Source organism: Ovis aries, chromosome 4 (assembly GCF_016772045.2).
Source record: "Ovis aries strain OAR_USU_Benz2616 breed Rambouillet chromosome 4, ARS-UI_Ramb_v3.0, whole genome shotgun sequence".
NCBI lineage: Eukaryota > Metazoa > Chordata > Mammalia > Artiodactyla > Bovidae > Ovis > Ovis aries.
The window spans coordinates 41442215-41449084 of NC_056057.1; the positions used below are offsets into that span (position 1 = coordinate 41442215).

At 38.6% G+C, this 6870-nt stretch overlaps 1 protein-coding gene across 1 annotated transcript in view; it reads left to right on the top strand.

Moving 5' to 3' along the window:
* Positions 1–6870, top strand: part of SEMA3C (semaphorin 3C) — a 205335-nt gene that overhangs the window by 57144 nt on the left and 141321 nt on the right. The gene's annotated exons all lie outside the window — the stretch shown is intronic.

Genomic DNA, 6870 nt, shown 5'->3' on the forward strand with positions numbered 1-6870 from the left:
TATTATTGAATATTTACAATGCAGGGGACATGCTGATTTATTTCTTACTGTAGTATGGTCTATATTTGCGTAAGGTTATTGTTTTAAATGGAGATAAGAGTGAACATTTCAAAACCCTAAAAGGCACAGATCTTTTGAAAGATTTCAATCAATTATGTAGCATGTATTTCTAAGGTAAGCAACCATTGTGATTTTTAAACATAGTGAATCTCCAGGGCATCATTCAAATGCATTCATTTAATTAACAAGTATGTATTATTTAGCACTATTATCCACTTAGAACACATCAGTGAACACAACAGATCCCCCTTCTGTTGTGGACCTTATGTTCTTGTAGAAAAAAAAAAAAGGACAAATAAGTAACTTAGTATTTTAGACAGTAGTAAATACTATGGAAAAGAAAAACGGAAAGGTTGATGGTGCTTTGCAGAGGTGGGGGAGGTCAGGTGGCCGTTTTAAAATGGTAGTCAGGGTAGGCCTCTTTCAGACTGTGAGGTTTACAGAGACTTGAAGAAGGTGTGTGATAACCAGGGAGTATCTGTGGGAAGAGCATTCCAGACAGAGGAGAAGAGCCAGAGTAAAGGTCCAGCGGGGTGAGTGAGCACTCCTACAGTGTGCTAAGAAGAAGGCCAGCGCGACTGGAGCCGAGAGAGATGGAGCGATGTGCATGCCTGCACGTGCGCTCAGTCACGTCCAACCCCTTGAGACCCAAAGGACTGTGGCCACCAGGCTTCTCTGCTGATGGAATTTTCCAGGCAATACATCCTGGAGGGGGTTGCCATTTCCTTCTCGAGGGGATCGTCCCAATCCACGGATCAAACCCGTATCTCTTGCATCTCCTGCATGGGCAGGCAGATTCTTTACCAGCTGAGCCACCTCAAAGTAAAAATGCCTTGAAGGGACAGGTTGCTGCAGATACCTTTAAGACAGTACCATGATGACTGCCTTTCAGAGAAGAGCACTGGATCTTCTGCAAACGGGATAGAGAAACTTTTTAAATCTCTTGGCTCAAGGTTATTTGGGATTAGGTTTGGTATGGTGTCCAAATGCATTTTAAACACCAGCTGATCGCCTCATGATTTATCTTCTCTTATTATATTTGTACTCCATGCTGGTGTGGCTTTAGCGAATACACACATGTGCGTACACATTTGTTGTTGTTCAGTCGTTCAGTCATGTCCGACTCTTCTTGACTCCATGGACTGCAGCACGCCAGGCTTCCCTGTCCTTCACTATCTCCCAGAGCTTGCTGAAACTCATGTCCACTGAGTCTGTGATGCCATCCAACCATCTCGCCCTCTGCCATCCCCTTGTCTTCTTGCCTTCAGTCTTTCCCAGCATCAGGATCTTTTCCAATGAGTCTGCTCTCCCTGCATCAGGTGGCCAAAGTATTGGAGCTTCACCTTCAGCATCAGTCCTTCCAATGAATATTCAGGACTGATTTCATTTAGGATAGACTGATTGGATCTCCTTGCAGTCCAAGGGATTCTCAAGAGTCTTCCCCAAAACCTGTTTGAAAACATCAGTTCTTTGGCGCTCAGCCTTCTTTATGGTCCAACTCTCACATCTATACATGACTACTGGAAAAACCATAGTTTTGACTAGATGGACCTTTGTTGGCAGAGCAATGTCTCTGCTTTTTAATACGCTGTCTAGGTTTATCATAGCTTTCTGGCTTCCCTGGTGGCTCAGAGGTTAAAGCGTCTACCTCCAATGTGGGAGACCTGGGTTTGATCCCTGGTCGGGAAGACCCCCTGGAGAAGGAAATGGCAACCCACTCCAGGATTCTTGCCTGGAAAATCCCATGGGTGGAGGAGCCTTGTGGACTACAGTCCACGGGGTCGCAAAGAGTTGGACATGACTGAGCGACTTCACCTCCTTTCAAGGAGCAAGAGTCTTTTAATTTCATAGCTGCAGTCACCATCTGCAGTGATTTTGGAGCCCAAGAAAATAAAGTTGGTTGCTGTTTCCATTGTTTCCCCATCTATTTTCCATGAAGTGATGGGGCTGGATGCCGTGATATTAGTTTTTTGAATAGTGAGTTTTAAGCCAGCTTTTCATTCTCCTCCTTCACCTTCATCAAGAGGCTCTTCATTTCCTCTTTGCTTTGCTCCATGCGAGTGGTGTCATCTTCATATCTGAGGTTGTTGATATTTCTCCCAGCAACCTTGATTCCAGCTTGTGCTTCATACAATCCGGCGTTTCACATGATGTACTCTGCATGTTAAGTTAAATAAGCAAGGTGACAATATACAGCCTGGACGTACTCCTTTCCCAGTCTGCAACCAGTCCTTTGTTCCATGTCGGGTTCTAACTATTCTTGACCTGCAAACAGGTTTCTCAGGAGGCAGGTCAGGTAGTGTGGTATTCCCATCTCTTGAATTTTCCATAGTTTATTGTCATCCACATCGTCAAAGGCTTTAGCATAGTCAATGAAGCAGAGGTAGATGTTTTTCTGGAACTCTCTTGCTTTTTCTATGATCCAACAGATGTTAGCAATTTGATCTCTGGTCCCTTTGTGTTTTCTAAATGCAGCTTGAACATCTGGAAGTTCTCACTTCACGTACTGTAAAATTTCTAGCTTAGAAAATTTTGAGCATTAGTTTACTAGCCTGTGAAGTGGGTACAATTGTGCAGTAGTTTGAACGTTCTTTGGCATTGCCTTTCTTTGGGATTGGAATAAAAACTACAGGGAGGGAACACATCCCCACTCATCAGCAGAAAATTGGATTAAAGATTTACAGAGCATTGTCTCCCCATCAGAGCAAGACATAGTCTACCCCATAGCCAGTCTGTCCCATCAGGAAGCTTCCACAAGCCTCTTTTCTTCATCCATCAGAGGGCAGACATAATGAAAACCACAGTCACAGAAAACTAAGTACCTAATCACATGGTTCACAACCTTGTCTAAGTGAATGAAACTATGAGCCATGCAGTGTAGGGCCATCCGAGATGAATGGGTCGTGGTGGAGAGTTCTGACCAAACGTGGTCCCCTGGAGAAGGGAATGGCAAGCCAGTTCAACATTCTTACCTGGAGAACACCATGAATAGTGTGAAAAGACTAAAAGGTAAGACACTGAATGATGAACTCCCCAGGTCAGAAGGTGCCCACTATGGTACTGGAGAAGAGCAGAGGAATAGCTCCAGAAAGCATGAGGAGGCTGAGCCAAAGTGGAAGCAGTGCCCAGGTGTGGATGTGTCTGGTGGTGAAATAAAGTGCACACACATACATGCACGCAAAACTAGATGGATGGGTGGATGACTAGAAAGAAATTTTCTTTTCTAGGGCCAATTATATTCATGTATATAAATAAATATTCATGAATAAATGCATATATTTATGGTTCATAAAATTTCATGAATAATTTGATACATGTCCTGAAAGAGTGTTATATGTGTTTGAAATCTGTGCACCTTGGCCCGCACTTCCTTCTGCAGCATCTTGTGAGTATTTGCAGGTGGCTGCAGTCTTACTGTCTTTATATCTGTCTCTTGCCCCCTGACTGAAAAGAAATCAAGTGCTACTTTTTCTAGTACTATTAGATTCCCTGTGCTTTGAAATTCTGTAGCCTTTGTCTGTGAAGGGATTTTGTTCTGTCACTTTTTGTCCCTTGTATCCAACAAATTCTGTTTTTTAATATAGATTTTTTATATGGACCTTTAAAAAAATCTTTATTGGATTTCTTGCAGTATTGTTTCCGTTTTACATTTTTACTTTTATCTGCAATTCCCATGGGATCTTAGCTCCCCAACTAGGGATCAAACCTGCACCCCCAGCATTGGAATGTGAAATCTTAACCACTGGACCTCCTGGGAAGTCCCCCAACAAATCCTGCTTAAACGACCTTTTCCATTAATACTTGCTTGATGTCTCCAGTCATTAAGCTATTGCTTTGTAGGTCCAGTTTTCTAGCAGCGTCTAACTGTTTTCTCCTGTTCAATACCAGGCTCTTTATGTGCATTTCTGTGTCTGCTGTTTGCTCATCAAATCCTCCCCTTTCATCTGCAGGCCTCTGCAGTTGGGATTCTTCCCCTGTTATCTCACCGATGAGTCTCCTACCTCTTTGCTACTGTTAGTGTTCTTTTCATTCTTTATCTGATTTGATCTCTTTATAACATTCGAGGCAATGGACCCCATTTCTCCTTGAAAATATTCTTTTCTTTGGTTTCAGTGACAATATTATTTCAAGTTATTTTCTACTTTTAAGGCAACACAACTTATTTCTAATCTTTTCAAATCCCTCTTTTGTACCAACTTGGTAAATACCAGTGTCTGTAGGGCCACCTTCCACACTCTGGACAGTCTCAACTCCTGGCAAAACTTCCATCAGTATCTTCATGGTATCATCCTTCCCAGATGTATCTCCAGTTGAGGTCTCTTCACAGTTATATAGAACTGTGTCCTAGACACCAGTGTGAAAATCCATATCCCATAAGCACCCTCAAATTCAAGATGTCAAACTCTAAACATCTTCCAAACATCTTTCTCTTCTTTGCCCTATATTTAGTGAATGGCAGCCCTAAATACCCCAGTGTCCAAGCTAAGAACCTGAGCACCATTTTTAAGAGCAATTTTAAATTCATAGGAGAATTGAGAGTCAGGTACAAAGATTTCCTATATTCTGTTCTGCTTGCACAGCCTTTCTCATTATTAATAGCCCCACCAGGGAGGTATATTTATTACAACAGGTGAACCTACTATGACACAATATTGTCACCCAAAGTCCGTAGTTTACATTATTCCGTGGGTTTGGATTAAGTGTATAATGACAGATATCCATCACTATAGTAGCATACAGAATATATTCTCTTTGAGCACTATAATTAATTCCTTTTTCACTGCCCCTATATGATCAATTACTTTGATTTTTATAGTTTATAACACAAAACTTTCTAAATTACCTGTGTCCCAATGTAAACTTTTGTGAAATTATGTTCATTTTTATTCTATAAAACTTGAAACAGATACAATAAATTCCATCATGAAAATAAAATGCACATTAAAGGAAGAGGCTCTAATCATCAAAAGTTATTAAATTTGAACAAATAATGTATAAATTTTAACCTTGTCATTGCAAAAGCAAAAGTGTGATTTAGATTGAGAGAAATAATTCTACTTTTAGTGATAATTCATTACATAAGATCTATTGAGAAAAACTTTGCCTTTTTTGAGTCATATTGCTTCCAGTTGCACTATATCCAACCTCACATGTCATAAACTATATTTTACATTTCAATGTCCATGAGTTAATTTGGAGAAAAAAATTTTAAATACAAAATACTTTGTTAAATCTGTTTTCTTAATGCAGTAAAAAAGACTAGGATGGGGAAATATTTAAAGTACATAATTCTAAAACTGTAAAAATGAAATTTAATTTTAAGAAAAGAGGGAAAAAGCAATGTGAATATATATATATGTGTGTATATATATATATTTTTAGTTACATCTGTCAACTAATAAGTGTATTTCAAGAGAAATGTAGTAAAAATACTGTTTGAGACATCAGTGGTCATTATCACCAATGGCCAAAGATAACATTGAGATAAGATTAGATGGTGGAGTATACGGTAATTAAAATCACACTTTAGATCACTCTTTAAAGGAATTTTAAAAATAATAATCATTTAGTATAAAGGAAAGTGTTTCTGCCAAAGTTAAAGAATCTCAGGATACAAAGAACTTAACAGTTGTAGGAGAATGAGGCAAAACATTCCAAATTTGAAAAAAAAATTCAGTAGGATATGACTAACAAATATTATAACTGGGAATGCATAATAAGCTAGAACAGTTGTTAAAAATATATGGTAGCCTCTGCAGAGAAAGTTTGTCATTAAGAATGATTTACACATTTCCTGTGATATTGTGCTTAAATTTTACAATTGTATGTGATCAACATATATTCATAATCTTACCATTATCTTTCCAGGATAACTATAATTGCTTTGGACTTTACAGAGTTGGCTCAGAAGCAAACTGTTGTATATCAGAAATGTAATCTCCACAACTTACAGCTAACTAGTGGCCCTCTAACATGACAGATGGCGCCCTGCCTGTCTTAAGCAGCTTGTGGGACAAAGCTGAATGTCAACACCACTGGGATGTAATTATTGCAATCTCTTGGGTCCAGTTTGGCGTGACCCTGAAAGCAGTTCCCCAGAAACTGCTGGAAGCAATGCAGCGATAGAAAGAGCAAAGAAATGGGAGCTTTTTGAGACCAGTAGCATTTTCATTTTACTGACAAGTGTTTTCACACAGCTTGAGAATAAGTATTTTTCATGTGGCAAATCAAACTGACAAGCAAATTGAAAAAAAAATTATCAATTTCCTGTGTGACCTAATTTAAATATTATCAGAGTGTCTTTTATTTATATTGCAGAAGGAGCTGAATAGCTCAAAACGGTTTTGAAAAAAAATGCTTTTAATGATTAAAAAGCAATATCAGTGATATTTAAATTGTTTGCTAAATAACTTGATAATGCTTTGTTATATTTTCAGACATACATTGTAAATTACTCATTTAATTTAATCTTTAAAACAACCCTATAAGTTAGGTATTATCATTAGCTCCAATTTATAGGTGGTGAATGAGGCACAGAGAAGTAATTTACGACACAAAACCAGTGGTAGATCAAGGGCCCTAGCCAAGACATCTAGTTTCGGAGTCCTTGTTCTTAATCATTTTACTTCTCTGTATTCTGCCTTCTATGTTTCTTAAAAATGCTCAATCTACCTGTGTAGCAAAGTAGTACCTATAAAGATTATGGGGCTTGATACTGAAAACATAATGGAAGATAATCTAAAATTCCAAAGATACTAAAAAATAGATCATTAGAGAAATTATTAATATATGAATTGATTACTCATAAAT